Below are 16,160 nucleotides of genomic sequence, written 5' to 3' on the forward strand. Positions count from 1 at the left end.
CGCGGAGCTGCTCATCGTGCACGCCAGGGAGCTGAAGGTCTCGGCGTTGACAAGGCGACGACGTTTGACGTCGACCAGCAGCCCGTGCGCGCAGAGGAAGTCGGCGCCCAGCAAAGCCATGGGGACGCAGGCGGTCACAAAGGTCCACTGAAAGCGCTGGCTGCCGAAGCAGAGGGTGACGTTGCACGGGCCGAAAGTGCGTATGGCCGAGCCATTAGCAGCGACCAAAGAGGGGCCGCAAACGGCGTCCCGCCTGTCCTGCTCGGAGGCGGGTATGACGCTCAGTTGGGCGCCGGTGTCACAAAGGAAACGCCGCCCGGACGCTTTGTCCCGAATAACAAGCAAGTTGCCCGAGTGGCCGGCGCTCATGGCTGGGAATGAACGCCGGCCCGGCCGTTTCCCGACTTGCCGAAAGTGCACGGGGGTCGGCACGTCCGAGCCTTGTGTCCGAACCTGGCGAGGTAATAACAACACGCCTGGTCAGGTGGAGGCCCCGGCCATCGTGTCGGAAGCGGTCGGTGCGGTGTGGCGGCCGCCAGTTTCACCGGCAGTTCGGCCTCCAACCGCGCAGGGCACTCGGGCGTCGTGGGCGTCGCCTCGGACGGCGGCAGGCTCCAGGTAGCCGCGCCGATGTGTTGGCCCGCCGAGGAGATCTTATCGGCTTCCCTGGCGAGGGCGCGGGGATCGGTGATCGACGTGCCAGCCAGGGCGAGGCGTACCGGGTGAGGCAGCTGGCGAAGGAACAACTCGCGGAACAGAAAATCCGGAGAGTCCTCACCGAGCAACGAGAGCATATAGTCCATGCGCTCGGACGGGCGCGTGTCGCCGAGCTCGGGCAGGTCGAGCAGGCGCCGTGCGCGTGCTGCCGGTGAGAGGGCGAAAGCATCGAGGAGGAGCATCTTCAGCGCGTCATACTTGTCGGCAGCCGGCGGGTGCTCGAGGAGGCTCAGGGCGCGGGCCGCGGTGGCGGAACCGAGCGCTGCCACGACGTGGTGGAAGCGGGTGTCGTCCGCGGTGATGCCTCGCAGGGCGAACTGGGAGTCCGCCTGGGTGAACCAAACAGCCGCGTGAGCCTCCCAGAAGGTAGGCAGTTTAAGAGTCACTGCCGTGTCCATGTCGGTAGGTCACCAGTGAAGGAGCGGCGCTCCAACACGAGTCGAAAGAATTGACGCGACCAAAGACGAAATTCGTCCGAGTTGCTTTATTGAAACAAAACAGCTCAAGTATTCTGACAAAAGCCCGTTTATCGGGCAGCAATATATATACACATTTATGTCGGGAAGTTTGCCCGGCACAAGCTATACCGGGCATGCCCGGGTGTCAAGGGCGAGCCTTGGAAAGGCGAGTCTGGACCTGCCCGGGCGTGTTTGGCTGCGGCCTGGCAAGTCGAGGCTGGGCGTGCCCGGGCGCTCTGGACGAGCACTGGAAAGGCGAGAGCGGGCATGCCCGGACGCTCTGGGCGAGCCCTGGAAAGGCGATAGCGGGCATGCCCGGACGCTCTGGGCGAGCCCTGGAAAGGCGATAGCGGGCATGCCTGGACGCTCTGGGCGAGCCCTGGAAAGGCGATAGCGGGCATGCCCGGACGCTCTGGGCGAGCCCTGGAAAGGCGAGAGCGGGCATGCCCGGGAAAGACGAGACCGGGCGTGCCCGGGAGGTTTGGGCGTGCCCGGGAACAGTGAGTCCGGGCATGCCCGGGAGAGGCGCGTCTGGCCGTGTTCTGGCCGGAGCAAGGCGATTGTGTGCATCCAGCGGTAACCGCTACACAAGGAACATTTTACTTGATCCTGGAGTTGTTGTAGCTCAACTACCAACGCGGCTATATCCGCTTCAGTTGCCATGGTAAGTACTGATGAGCGTCAACAATTTACTATCACAACACTACATCAGCAACAAAATCAACGTTTGCAGTACAAAACTTGGCAGAATCAAAGAGCCAGTTAAAGGGTACCTCACACCAAAAAATGGTTTTTACGGACGTCCACGGATGTTCTTTCTGCGGCAGCGTTGCGATTTCTTGAGCAAAATCGTGAACACCCGGGAGAGGATTTTGCTTGACCGTGACCGATTCACAGCGGTTTATTACGGTTTAGTACGGACTGCTCCGGCTTCGTTGCGGATATACACGGCGGAGATACGGTGCCTCTACGTTTGCTTGCGGTTCCTTACGGTTCCCGGCCCAGAATATAAAAACGGGGGCCCCCCGCTCTCCCCTCATTCTGCTGCTGACTTCCAAGGGGGAAAGACCTATCCAGGAGAGCCATGGACGGAGCACCCGCTGCCCAGAGAGTCCAAGGAGAGAGAGAATCCTTGCGGATGGTTAAGATGGCCTTACGGAGTCTTACGGTGGTGTTACGGCAGTTGCGGAAGCGTTGAGGAGGCGTTGCGGTCTAGATTTCCGTAGCACTGCCGTAATTTTCTTACGAGAGTTTTGGTCCGGACCAAAACTCTCGTAAGAAATTACGACCCCTCCCGGACGCTTAAGGATCCATACGAATGCTCCAGGAAGCGTTGAGGATGTCCCAGGTGCCACAAGGAATGCTCCCGGTTGTGCACGATTTTTTTCGCCGCAACGCAACCGTAAACGTCGTAACGACCCCATAAGGCCAGTGTGAGGGGGGTTTTAGTCTCACCTTTCACAGTTCGATACCACGTCATCAGCAAAACACAGAATGTTGTCATCCACTTGGAAGACATTAATCAAGGATCAGAGATGGTTTGGGTCAGTCCTGCCACCGAAGGAAATGCTCAACACATCCCACACGCCTGATTCCATGCAGACGGCGGCGAACCATCCACAGTCAGTACGCCTCCATTGTTTGGTAATAAACAACAAGAAATCTGAGGTTGAGCCGGAGCTTCTCTGTGTGCGGTTTATTGGCATGAATTAACACATACATGAATGAATTCTCCAAGTAGCATGGCACGATCACTCGATGCAACTGGTTAGGGATGCAGTGAGCCTACCCAGTAACATCCATGAGTTCAATGAGAGTACAGCAAATTATCCAAGATGGGGAAATGGCATCGTGCTCTTCTCGTAAGGTAAACTACAGCAGGATACGACTTGCATTTACCCAGTTTCTTCTTTGGTTTCTTTACCGTATGTACCAACCATGGAAAGGCAATGCCATCATTGCCCGAGGAGACTCGACATCATTACACATCATCATTACATTACATTCTTCTATGCAATTGAGATGAGCGTCGGCATTGCACCAGAGCAACGTGTCGACGTTCTTGTTCCTTTCAGTGAAAGTTGAGTGCTTGCTAAAAACTATAATTTTGCAGGCAAAGTGCACAATTTACAAGTTTGAAGAGGGCATCTTGAGTCATGGGGATGTGGGGAGGGGGGGAAGTTAAAAGTTATTTATTTTAATTTGGGAAGTTCAACATGTTTGTTGATTCGAGCCATCTTGGTCATTTACATCGGAAAAGGAGCAACAGACTGTTAATCCAACATGAAGGACCAAACGTCCATTTAGAACCCTGAGCTTTACTAAAGGGGATAAGTTTTAAATGGGAATGTCAGTGGGAAAAGGGTTCACTCTGGACCAAAATTTCCTATGTGTTCACGGAAGGCCACTTCCTGAAATTAGTCCAAGAAAAGGAATTTTATTGAAGAATTGCTGAAATTTAACCAAATATATGTTATGATGTCCAGGCATCAAACGGTAACTGATTAATCTAACCCTCAGTTAATGATCTATGATCCTTTGGTTTTTAACACTCATTGAGGATTGGGGGGGGGGGGGGAGGGTGGTTGAAGGGTGGCTGGGGTTATGACAATATGGGATCGTAGACGATGTAAATTTTTTTTTACTCCAATTGAAGTTGGAATTTCACCGTAACGTACCTTGTTTGCCATACTTCATGTAATCCTTTGGAAGCAAACAGTGTAATTATGGTTTATTTATTTATTATTTTGTTTTTTTTGCTTGTTAGTTGAGATCATGATGGTGATAACATTGGCCTTGCTGTCCTTGTGATTGTGGGTTTGAATTGCATTTTGCATGAAAGGTTAAGTTTGCATTTCCCCACTGAGGCTTTAACTCACGTCTAACTTTTCATCAATGCATATAAACACGCATCGCAATCCATGTGACGTACCACCTATAACATATGACGTCCATAATAACCACGATTAGTGCATGGATCTGTTTCCATCACGTATGACATCTATATATATAAAACACAGTTTGTGTGTGTGTGTAATGTTACCGATAGACTCCTAAGCGGAGAGGCTCACGTACTTGATATTTGGCACAGACACGGCCATTGAGCCTGGGAAGAACATGGCTGACCTAAAAAAAATTATTTCATAATATTGTTTTACCATATTTTTACCTCAGCGCATTTCAGCGAGGAATATTATGCACGGATTCTGACCGGTGGCAGAGCAGCGCGCTGATTCGCTCAGAGCGATCACGTGATGTTCCGAATAAGCACAATCAATTGAGTGTGCCGCATGAGTCTGCGCTAAGTGTTTAAAGTAAAGTTAAAAAAAAAATTTTTTTTTATGTTGTAGCGGCTGCCGCTGGGGTTTCACAATCGCCTTGCACCTATCAAGGACGCGGAGCGATCACCATGCCGGGCTCGTCCAGGACGCCCGGGCAGGCCCGCGCTCAACTTGCCAGGCCTCGGTCGGGACGCCCGGGCATGCCCGGGCATGCCCGGGCAGGCTCGCCCTCAACTTGCCAGGCCGCAGCCAGGACGCTGGGCCACGCCCCCTGGCGCCGGGCCTGGGCAAACCCCCTGGGTTAATAGATATATATTGCTGACCGATAAACGGTTTTTCAGAGTGCCTGAGCGTTTGATTTCAATAAAGCAACTCAGATGAATTCCAGCTTTTTGTCGCGTCCATTCTTCTGATCGACGTGGGAGCCCCAGCTCCTTCATTGGTGACCTATCGACATGGACACGGCAGTCGCCCTTAAACTGCCTACCTTCTGGGAGGCTCACGCGGCGGTTTGGTTCGCACAGGCGGAGTCCCTGTTCGCCCTGCGAGGCATCACGGCCGACGACACCCGCTTCCACCATGTGGTAGCTGCGCTCGGGTCGACTACCGCGGCCCGCGCCCTGAGCCTCCTCGAAAGCCCGCCAGCCGCTGACAAATACGGCGCGATTAAGAAGCTGCTCCTCGATGCTTTCGCCCTCCCATCGGCGGAACGCGCACGGCGCCTGCTCGAACTGCTTGAGCTCGGCGACACGCGCCCTTCCGAGCGAATGGACTACATGCTTTCACTGCTCGGCGAGCACTCTCCGGCATTCCTGTTCCGGGAGCTGTTCTTCCGTCAGCTGCCTAACCCGGTACGCCTCGCCCTGGCAAGCACGACGATCACAGATCCCCGGGCCCTTGCCAGAGAAGCCGACAAGATCTCCGCTGCAGGACGGCGCATCGCAGCGGCGACATGGGACCCACCGCCGTCCGACGCAACAACCATGGCGCCCGAGCACCCGGCACGGTCGACGGCCGAACTGCCGACGCAATTGGCGGCCGCTCTACCGTGCCGACCACCTCCACCCGACCAAGCGTGGTGTTACTATCATGCCAGGTTCGGACAAAAGGCCCGGACATGCCGACCCCCGTGCACCTTCGGCAGGCCGGGAAACGGCCGGGCCGGCGTTCATTACCAGCCATGAGCGCCGGCCATACGGGCAACTTACTGTTCATCACGGATACAGCGTCCGGACGGCGCTTCCTGTGCGACACCGGCGCCCAACTGAGCGTCATACCCGCCTCTGACCAGGACAGGCAATCCGCGGTTTGCGGCCCCTCCTTAGTTGCGGCCAACGGATCGACTATCCGCACCTTCGGCCCGCGCAACGTCACCCTCTGCTTCGGCGGCCAACGCTTTGCTTGGACGTTTGTAACCGCCAACGTGCCCGTGGCTCTGCTAGGCGCCGACTTCCTCTGCGCACACGGACTGCTGGTGGACGTCCAACGGCGTCGTTTAATCAACGCTGAAACCTTCAGCTCCCTGGTATGCACATTGAGCAGCTCCGCGCCGACCGAGCTGGCATGCACCGTCCCGGCGGCGAACGAGTTTGCTCGCCTGCTCACGGAGTTCCCGGCCCTCACGCGGCCGACGTTTTCGGCCGTCGCAGTACGGCATGGGATCGAGCACCACATACCAACCACGGGCCCGCCGGTCTACGCCAGGGCCCGCCGCCTCGACCCAGCCAAGCTCGCCGTAGCGAAGGCCGAATTCGACGCGTTGGAGCACCTCGGCATCGTGCGGCGCTCCGATAGCGCGTGGGCCTCGCCACTGCACATCGTGCCAAAGCCGGGGGGTGGATGGCGCCCGTGTGGCGACTACCGCCGTTTGAATGACGCTACCACCCCCGACAGGTACCCGATCCCGCATATCCAAGACTTCTCCGCCCATCTGGCGGGACGGGTCATTTTTTCGAAAATTGATCTCATACGGGGATATCACCAGGTACCTGTCAGGGCGGCCGACGTCCCTAAAACGGCAGTCATCACGCCGTTCGGCTTATTCGAATTCTTGCGGATGCCGTTCGGTCTCAAGAACGCGGCTCAGGCGTTCCAGCGCTTGATGGACGGCGTGCTGCGTGACCTGCCGTTCCTTTTCGTTTACCTGGACGACATCCTCGTCGCCAGCACGTCCCGGGCCGAGCACCTCCTCCACCTCCGAACACTGTTCGAGCGCCTCAGCGAGCACGGCCTCATCGTCAACCCGGCCAAATGCCACTTCGGCACGACGGCCGTTGATTTTTTGGGCCACCACATCACCAAGAACGGGGCCGTGCCGCTGCCAACCAAGGTCGAGGCCATCACCACGTTCCCGCGTCCCCGCACCATAAAGGCCCTGCAGGAATTCCTGGGAATGGTGAATTTTTATCACCGCTTCGTGCCCCGCGCTGCTCACCTCATGCGGCCCCTCTACGAAGCCCTCCGGGGCAAGCCGGCCAAGCACGACATCGTCTGGTCCGCAGCAATGGATGCGGCCTTCCAAAGCTCAAAGCGGGCCCTCGCCGACGCAACACTGCTCGCTCACCCGGTGCTCAACGCTCCCATCGCCCTCACCACGGATGCCTCCGACTACGCGGTGGGCGCCGTCCATGAGCAATGGGTGAACGGGGTTTGGCAGCCACTCGCTTTTTTCAGCCGGCAGCTCCGGCCGAACGAGCTCAAATACAGCACGTTTGACCGGGAGCTCCTCGGTCTACACCTGGCCGTCCGCCATTTCCGCCACCTCCTGGAGGGCCGACCTTTCACGGCGTTCGTCGACCACAAGCCGTTGATTTACGCCATGGCCAAGGTCACGGAGCCATGGTCGGCCCGCCAACAGCGCCACCTCTCCGCCGTGTCGGAGTTCACCACGGACATCCGGCACGTCGCCGGCAAAAACAACGCCGTGGCCGACTGTCTTTCCCGGGCCAGCGCGAACGCGGTCCACCTGGGCGTGGATGTTGTGCTTATGGCGGCGGACCAAACCACCGACACCACGGTGCAAGCCCTCCGGGCGGCGGACACGGGCCTCCGCCTGGCCGACATCCCCTGCGCGGACACTGTCCTGCTCTGCGACGTCTCCCAAGGCCAGCCTCGCCCCATCGTGCCCGTCACCTGGCAACGCCGCATCTTCGCCTCCCTCCACGGCCTTTCCCACCCGGGCCGGAAAGCTTCCCAGAAGCTGGTGTCGGCGCGTTTCGTCTGGCACGGCCTTCGTCGGGACGTCCGCGATTGGACCAGCGCCTGCACGGCCTGCCAACGGGCCAAGGTCCACCGACACACCCAGGCCCCGCTGGCACCTTTCACCGTGCCCGAACGACGTTTCGACCACGTCAACGTGGATCTGGTGGGCCCCCTCCCCCCGTCACGGGGGTTCACACACCTGCTCACCATGGTGGACAGGACCACCAGGTGGCCGGAGGCCGTTCCCCTCGTCTCCACCACCACCGCCGACGTGGCGCAGGCTTTCATCGCCACCTGGGTCGCCCGCTTCGGCGCACCGGCGGACATCTCGTCAGACCGCGGACCACAGTTCACCTCCGAGCTGTGGGGCGCGGTCGCCCGCAACCTGGGGGTCAAGCTCCACCGTACTACGGCCTACCACCCCCAAGCAAACGGGTTGTGCGAGCGATTCCACCGCTCCATGAAGGCCGCGCTCATGGCCGGCCTTCAAGACGGCGGTTGGGCCGACCGGCTGCCGTGGGTCCTTTTGGGCCTTCGCACGGCCCCCAAGGAGGACCTCCAGGCATCCACCGCCGAGCTGGTCTATGGCCAGGTGCTACGCGTCCCGGGCGAATTCGTGCCCGACGCCACCAGTCCCTGGTCCGCAGCTCACCAGCGCTCGGACCTCCAGGAGGCCGCCCGACGGTTTGCCCCCGTGCCGACATCCCACCACGGTGACCCCCGGTCCTACGTCCCCCCAGCACTCCGCACAGCGGAGTATGTTTTTGTGCGTCATGACGCACATCGGTGGCCACTCCAGCCGCCGTACGACGGGCCCTTCCGGGTGCTGCGACGGGACGACAAGTCGTTCGTCATCGACATCGGCGGCAGGTCGGACCGGATTGCAGTGGACCGCCTCAAGCCGGCGCACGTGGACGTCGACCACCCACCACGGGTGGCCCTTCCGCCGCGGCGAGGCCGCCCCCCGTCCACGGGGCCCCCCACTCGACCGCCCACCACCTCACCGGACCCCCTCCCACGACCCGCCAGGGGTCGCTTCGGCCGGGTCATCAGGACCCCCCTCAAGTTGACCCTGCCGGTGCAAGTCGATTCTGGGGGGACGTGTGTAGCGGCTGCCGCTGGGGTTTCACAATCGCCTTGCACCTATCAAGGACGCGGAGCGATCACCATGCCGGGCTCGTCCAGGACGCCTGGGCAGGCCCGCGCTCAACTTGCCAGGCCTCGGTCGGGACGCCGGAGCATGCCCGGGCAGGCTCGCCCTCAACTTGCCAGGCCGCAGCCAGGACGCTGGGCCACGCCCCCTGGCGCCGGGCCTGGGCAAACCCCCTGGGTTAATAGATATATATTGCTGACCGATAAACGGTTTTTCAGAGTGCCTGAGCGTTTGATTTCAATAAAGCAACTCAGATGAATTCCAGCTTTTTGTCGCGTCCATTCTTCTGATCGACGTGGGAGCCCCAGCTCCTTCAATGTTAACGTGCCGTTGTTAGCCGATTCATGTATAGTTTGTGTTGTATTTAGCTGTGGCTGAGCTAAGATGTAGCTGAACTTCAGAGTCGTTGACTCTGGTATCCTTTGACCTCTTAATCACCTTGCTCCATTGGGACAAATCCAAGTAATAAGCGCATCGGCAGGTAAATCCACCGGGGCGAGGTGAAACACCTCTCAGGTTGAAATAATGTGAGTTATTCCATCCCCGCCGCCAGTTGGCTTCACTTTTCACGGAGTATGAGCGTTCTATATATTTTCAATTCAGTGCGCCCGACTCGCTCACGTACTTGATTTGTGGCATAGACATGGCCATTGGGCCTTCACGGTGTCATTTGTGCGAGGCTTTTGTCCGAGTGAGCTTGAGTCGAGAGGGCGAATGTACGGGTTGGGGAATGTATGGGTCTCCCTTCCCCCACCCGGCAACGCCGGTACTGGAGGGCGTCACAGGATCGGTGAGTCTCCAAAAATCCGCTTCGTGCTGTTGCGAAGATTCAGGACGATGTCGCGATTGTTGTGCTGCTCTCCGACCATGAGAACTGCAACGTCATTGTTGACTGGCCCTCCCCTTCCCCCCTCCCTTTTCCCCCTCCTCTCCTATCCCATCCCTCCCCCTAATTCTCCCTCACGTTTATACACGGAATGCCGGGTACTTCCCCCCTCCCCCCCGTTCCCCTCCCCTCCTCTTCCCCCTCCCCTCCCCCGCCCGGCAATGCCGGGTACTTCTGCTAGTCCACAATAACCACGAGTAATGCATACATCTGTTTCCATCATGTTAGTTTTCCCTTCATTTACTTGTATGCCATTGAATACCTTCTGTATTGGATGGTACCGATAAACTCATGAAACCATTGTGTATCGTGTTTACCTATCGATTGTTCTTCTTTCACACGCATTGATTATTCCATTTTTGTTCATTTTACACTTACAGTGGTGGAAGGCCATTATTTCTGGTCAATTTCCACAGACCTGAATATTCCCAGAGATTTTCCAGGTGTCATTCAATCATATTATTTCATGCACTCCAAATCCGCACGTTGGAGTAAAACTCAGGTCTTTGGCATCTACGTCCTTGCACACGTGACGGCTGGCTTTACCCCCGCTCATCGTATAGGCCATAGGGTGACGGATTATTTATCACGTACTTTTTGTGTGACGTCATTTCCTGTCCCCATCGCGTTCGTTGAGGCTGAACCTGCCGTTTTATTGTTTGTCATCAAATCGCTAGAATATCCTTGGGGCAGTTTATTGTTTGTCTGTGCTATATTGTTGTTTGAATAATGTACAATGCCAACCTCCTCCACCTAGTGTCTTGTATACAGTAATACCTCGCTTTGCAGTCTGGATGCATTCCTGGAGAAGAGAGCGCTAATGAAAATGTGCTTAAAGGGTCAGAATACCATTGTCTGTACTATCGGACACGTACTCCTGCCCGCAAGAGTACCCTTCTCGACCCGTTCCTTGGTGGGTAATGTGCTGTGGTACAATCTTGCAAATGCACGTTATCATTTTTGTTATTTTTTTTGAAAATAAATTTTATTGATCACAACATATCGTACTCAATATCATAAAACAATAACGCCACCCTGTGCAGCGCCTACCTCCACCAGGTGAACAGGTCACGTTTTGTATCCCACTGATGGGCCGGATCAGCATCCAGACCTAAAATAAAAACGAATCGGTTTGGTCTCGTCACCTACTACCCAACCTCGACACCTACTTTTGTCATAACCTGTCCACAACTTTTTGAGATATTGTGCTATATATCGTTTTTGGCCCAATCTCTCAATGGTGAAGAATCACTTTAAAAAATAAAAATTCTAGTATCTGGATCCGGATCTTCACCAAAATATAATCATTTCGTCCTTGTCACAATACCAACCCGTCCACCAAGTTTCGTCCGAATCCGACCACAGGTTGAGATATTCTGCTCACACAGGGATGAAAACATAACCTCCATTCACTTTCCGTGATTGAGGTAATTATGGTAGGCTCGGTGGTTTTCAGGAGTAGCAAAAGCTCCTGGCGAGACGGGTAACAGTCAGGCCGATCACCATGACAATATATAGAGGACAAGATAATCCATAACTGCTTTGCTTTGCAGTCTGGGCTGTAGTGACTAGTGCAGGATTTATGTATATATATATTTTTTGGAAACAAGATCGAGGCTCATGTAAGAGCAAACATTAATGACAAAAAAACAAACTGATAAATAAAACATATAATAAGGGGAGCGGGAGACAAGATGGGGAGAGAGGGGGAAGCACACAAGTATAACATTTGAGAGCAGGGACATCGGGAGATCTGTGGGAGGGAGAGGGCTTGTGGGGGAGGAGGCATGGGAAGGGAAGGGGGGTGGGGGGGGGAAGAGGTTAAAAAAAACACATGGAAACCGCTCGGACTTCCAGGAAAGAAGTTATTTTAAAAATGTGGAACTGGGATGAATCAACGGGGGTAGAAAAGATCAAGGTTTTGGAATGGGGAAGATAAGAGATGGTGGTGAACAGCGGTTTTAAAGACCTGGAGGGAGGATTGGAATTGAAGAGAGTGGGGGAGTTTGTTCCAGAGGTGGGAGAAAAGGGGAATGAAAGTGAAGGTGAGCAGAGAGTCTTGATTTTGGCAGTTTAACCATACGAGGGTTGCAAGCAGATCTTGTGCATCCTGGAGGAATATTTGAGGCGTGCTTCGAGCGAGTGACGCGTGCTTCGAGCTCTCCACGGCATCGAAGTTTGAGTGTTTTCCCATTCTTGTCTTTGTCAAATTTCCACTGGTTATTTTGCTGTGTACGTGTTATTGTGCGTTTCTAGTTGGTGTTGGTTTGTGGTTCGTGCAAACTTGTGTGTAATTAATCGTTTTCTGGGTCGTACCTCATGCGCGGCCTGGTGACTTGAGGCTTCCCTCCCCCCATCGGTGTTTTGTCGGTTTGGGTTATTTCCTTCGCTGTATTGCTTGTTTCTTTTATTTCGTTTTCTCCCCCTCAACTCACCTCCCTAGACAAAGAATTCTATATTGATTCTTTCTCTCCTCCCGGACACGTGCTTGTTCGCTCTCCTCCTCGTCTCGACTTGTGCCCCGCCCCCTGTATCTCGTTTTTCTTCAGCCTCTGCTCCTTCTTTCTCAAATCCACGTTCTCGCTTGGAGACTTTTCCCGGATTGTTTTTCATGGTTCTGTTTGGATATTGTTGGAATATGTTTAAACCGCAGCCGTGATGCTGACACCGCCCCACCCCCCCCCCCCCCCCGAATTTCCATGTTTTAAACGTTTCCCAGTGTGTACCCTGGTCAGAATAGGTACACCGTATCCCTGCGTGTCGTAAGAGACGACTAAGAGGGTTGGCGTCAGGAAGGGCATCCGGCCATAAAAACATTGCCTCAAAAAGAGAACCATGACAACTACAAGTACATATGGGCAGGGTGCAGCCCGAAGTGGAGATCGGTTTCTGAGGTTTGGGACATGGAATGTAGGGACAATGACAGGGAGATCAGGAGAAGTGGTGGAAGTATTGGTCAGAAGAAGAGTGGACATATGTTGTGTGCAAGAGACGAAATGGAAGGCAAGTGGTGTGAGAATGGTGAAGGGTAGGCAGGGACAGAAATACAAGTTTGTGTGGCAAGGGTGCCCGGTGGGCGTGAATGGTGTTGGTGTCGTGTTTTCTGAGGAGTTTGTAGACAGTGTGGTGAGTGTGACTAGAGTGAGTGATCGGTTGATGATGGTGAAAATGATGATTGGAAAGCTCTTGGTGAACGTCATCTCGGGATATGCTCCGCAGGTTGGTCGAAGCGATGAAGAGAAGGACAAGTTCTGGTGTGCAATAGAGAAGCTGATGGAAAACGTGAAAGATGAGGAAGTTGTTGTGGTGGGAGGAGACCTGAATGGACATGTGGGAAGGAGTATGGATGGTTTTGAGGGAGTTCATGGGGGTTATGGATATGGTGTGAGAAATGGAGAAGGTGAAAGGATTTTGGAGTTTGCTGATGGAGCTGATTTGTTGATTTGTAATACTCAGTTCCAGAAAGAGGATAATAAGCTTGTTACATACACGTCAGGTGGGTCGACGACAACCGTTGACTACCTGATGGTGCGTAGGCGAGATAGGGGGCACCTCCGGGACACAAAGGTGATCCCGGGGGAGGAGGCTGTTTCACAGCACCACTTGGTTGTCTGCGACATAAGGGTGAAAGGTGCGAGGAGAGCTCGGCGGGTGAAGTACCAACCGAGAATGAAGGTGTGGAGGTTGAAAGAGGTGACAGTAAGGGAGGCATTAAAAGAGAGGCTGAGTAGGGTAGAGGATGATGTGGTTGAGCTTGAAAGTGGTTGGATGTCAATGAAAGCTAGTCTGTTGGGAGCCGTTAGTGAGGTATGTGGATGGACAAAAGGACCACCGAGGCACTCGGAAACATGGTGGTGGGATGTTGAAGTTGGAAAGAGGATTGACGAGAAGAGGAAGAAGTTCAAGGAGTGGCAGAAGGCGAAGGGTACGGGAGCAGAAACAGCAGAGCATGAAAGTTATAAGGCAGCCAGGAAGGCTGCAAAGAAAGAGGTAGCAAAGGCGCAGGAGGCATGTAGGAAAATGTTCGGAGAACGCTTTGATTCGGAAGAGGGTCAGAAAGCAGTATTCAGGATTGCAAAGCACATAGCGAAAGAGAGGTGTGATGTGATGGGGGTGAGTTGCTTGAAGGATGAAGTGGGACAAATCGTTGTCGACCCAGATGGAATTAAAGGAAGATGGAAAAGATATATGGAAATGCTGTTGAATACAGAGAATGAATGGGATGGCAACATAGAGAGTAACCCAGTTTTAGGACCGGCAGAGAAGATAACTGAGAAGGAAGTTGAGGAAGCGATAAAAGCAATGAAGAGTGGAAAAGCGGGAGGGCTGACGGGAGTTGTGGGAGATATGTTGAAGGCAGCAGGAAGTTGGGGTGTGAAGAGAATGACGGAGATCTGTAATCTGGTGGTGAAAGAAGGCAGCATTCCAGTGGATTGGGAACTGAGTACCCTCGTCCCTCTATACAAGGGGAAAGGTGACCCTCTGGAGTGTGGCTCGTACCGAGCGATAAAGTTATTGGAGCATGGAATGAAGGTATTGGAAAGGGTGTTGGAGACGAGGATAAGGAAGAAAGTGAAGATCGACGAAATGCAGTTTGGATTTATGCCAGGAAGAGGAACGACAGATGCGCTTTTCATTGTGAGGCAGTTGCAGGAGAAGCACATGGAGAAGAGGAAGAAGTTGTTTTTTGGGTTTGTTGATCTGGAGAAAGCATTCGATAGGGTTCCACGCAAAGTATTGACATGGGCATTGAGGAAGTTAGGAGTGGAGGAATGGTTGATCAGAGTAGTGATGGCAATGTACAAAAGAGCGCGCACAGCTGTAAGGACGAAGGACGGGAACAGTGGTGAGTTTGAGGTGAAGGTGGGAGTGCATCAGGGGTCGGTACTAAGTCCAGTACTATTTGTATCTGTGATGGAGGTGCTGGCTCAGAACGTAAAGGAGGGTTTACCGTGGGAGTTGTTTTATGCAGATGATCTGGTGTTGATTGCGGAAAGTATGGATCGACTGAAGGAAAAGATGAACAAGTGGAAGGAATGTATGGAGACAAAAGGTCTGAAGGTGAATATCGGAAAGACAAAGGTGATGGCAAGTGGTAAAGCATGTGGTGAGGTGGAAAGAACTGGGAAGTGGCCGTGTGCTGTGTGCAGGAAGGGTGTCGGAGTGAACTCCATTCAATGTACAATGTGCGCTGAGTGGGTTCATCAAAAATGTAGTGGTCTGAGAGGGTCATTTACCAGTGTGGCAGCTGCATTCAAATGTCAGGTGTGCACAGAGGGAGCTGCAGATGGAGGAAATGTTGAGTTGGATCTTGGAGACGGCGTGAAGCTGGAAGGTGTGAAAACATTTTGCTACCTCGGAGACATGCTGAATGGAGAAGGTGGATCAGACTCAGCAACGGTTGCTCGAGTGAGATGTGCATGGAAGAAGTTTCGGGAACTGAGTGGCGTGCTGATGAGGAGGAGAGTGTCGCTGAAGCCGAAGGGAAAGGTGTATGCTGCATGTGTGAGAAGTGTTATGATTTATGGGAGCGAGACATGGATAATGAACGTAGAGCAGCAACGAAGGCTGGAAAGGGTGGAAATGCAAATGGTTCGATGGATGTGCGGAGTATCGTTGAGAGAGAGGAAGACAAATGATGAATTGCGAAAGATGATGGGAATAGAGCCTGTGATGGATGCTGTGAAGAGGAACAGGTTGAGATGGTTTGGTCATGTGTTGAGGAAGGATGAAAGTGACTGGTTGAGAAGAGTGATGGAAGTTAATGTAGAAGGAAGTAGAGGACGGGGAAGACCGAGAAAGACTTGGCTAAAGATGGTGGAAGAAGAAATGCGGGCAAGGGGGTTAACAAGGAGAGATGCAGAAAATAGGGCAAAATGGAGAAGATTGTCATGGGGACTGCAAGGCTAACCCCCGCTCTAGCAGGGAAAATGGCCTTAAAATGCATGTTGTTGTTGTGTGTTGTTGTAGGAATATTTGGGGGACAGAGCACAGAGAGAGCAGGGGGGGCAAGGCCAGAGAGGAGTCGGTAGAAGACAGAAAGACCACCAACCTGCCTGCGGTGAGAGTGAAAGGCCCTCGGAGTTAGCTTCATCGCGGGAGATGAAGCCAACTTTGATACACGCATGATACGCATTGACCCAGTTGATTGGATCTTTTTTAAAATTAATTTTCTTCTCTCTGACCTCAGAGATGGTTCATTCCATTGTTGTGAGAAATGGAAACTCACTTTGTATTCAGGTTCACTATGTTAACAAATATAATTTCGTTCAAAATCATGGTAGATTAGCAAAACTATACATTTTTGGAAAGGTTATAACATAAGGAAACTAAAAATCAATGTTTACATTTGGAGAGATACCTGTATGGCGGCCATTTTGGATTTTCAAAATGGCCACTGTAAAATACATATTTTGTTATATTTCTGCCTCTAATTACCCTAAAAACTTTAAAAAATATACTAA

Source organism: Myxine glutinosa, chromosome 2 (genome assembly GCF_964187855.1).
Source record: "Myxine glutinosa chromosome 2, kmMyxGlut1.1, whole genome shotgun sequence".
NCBI classification, from domain to species: domain Eukaryota; kingdom Metazoa; phylum Chordata; class Myxini; order Myxiniformes; family Myxinidae; genus Myxine; species Myxine glutinosa.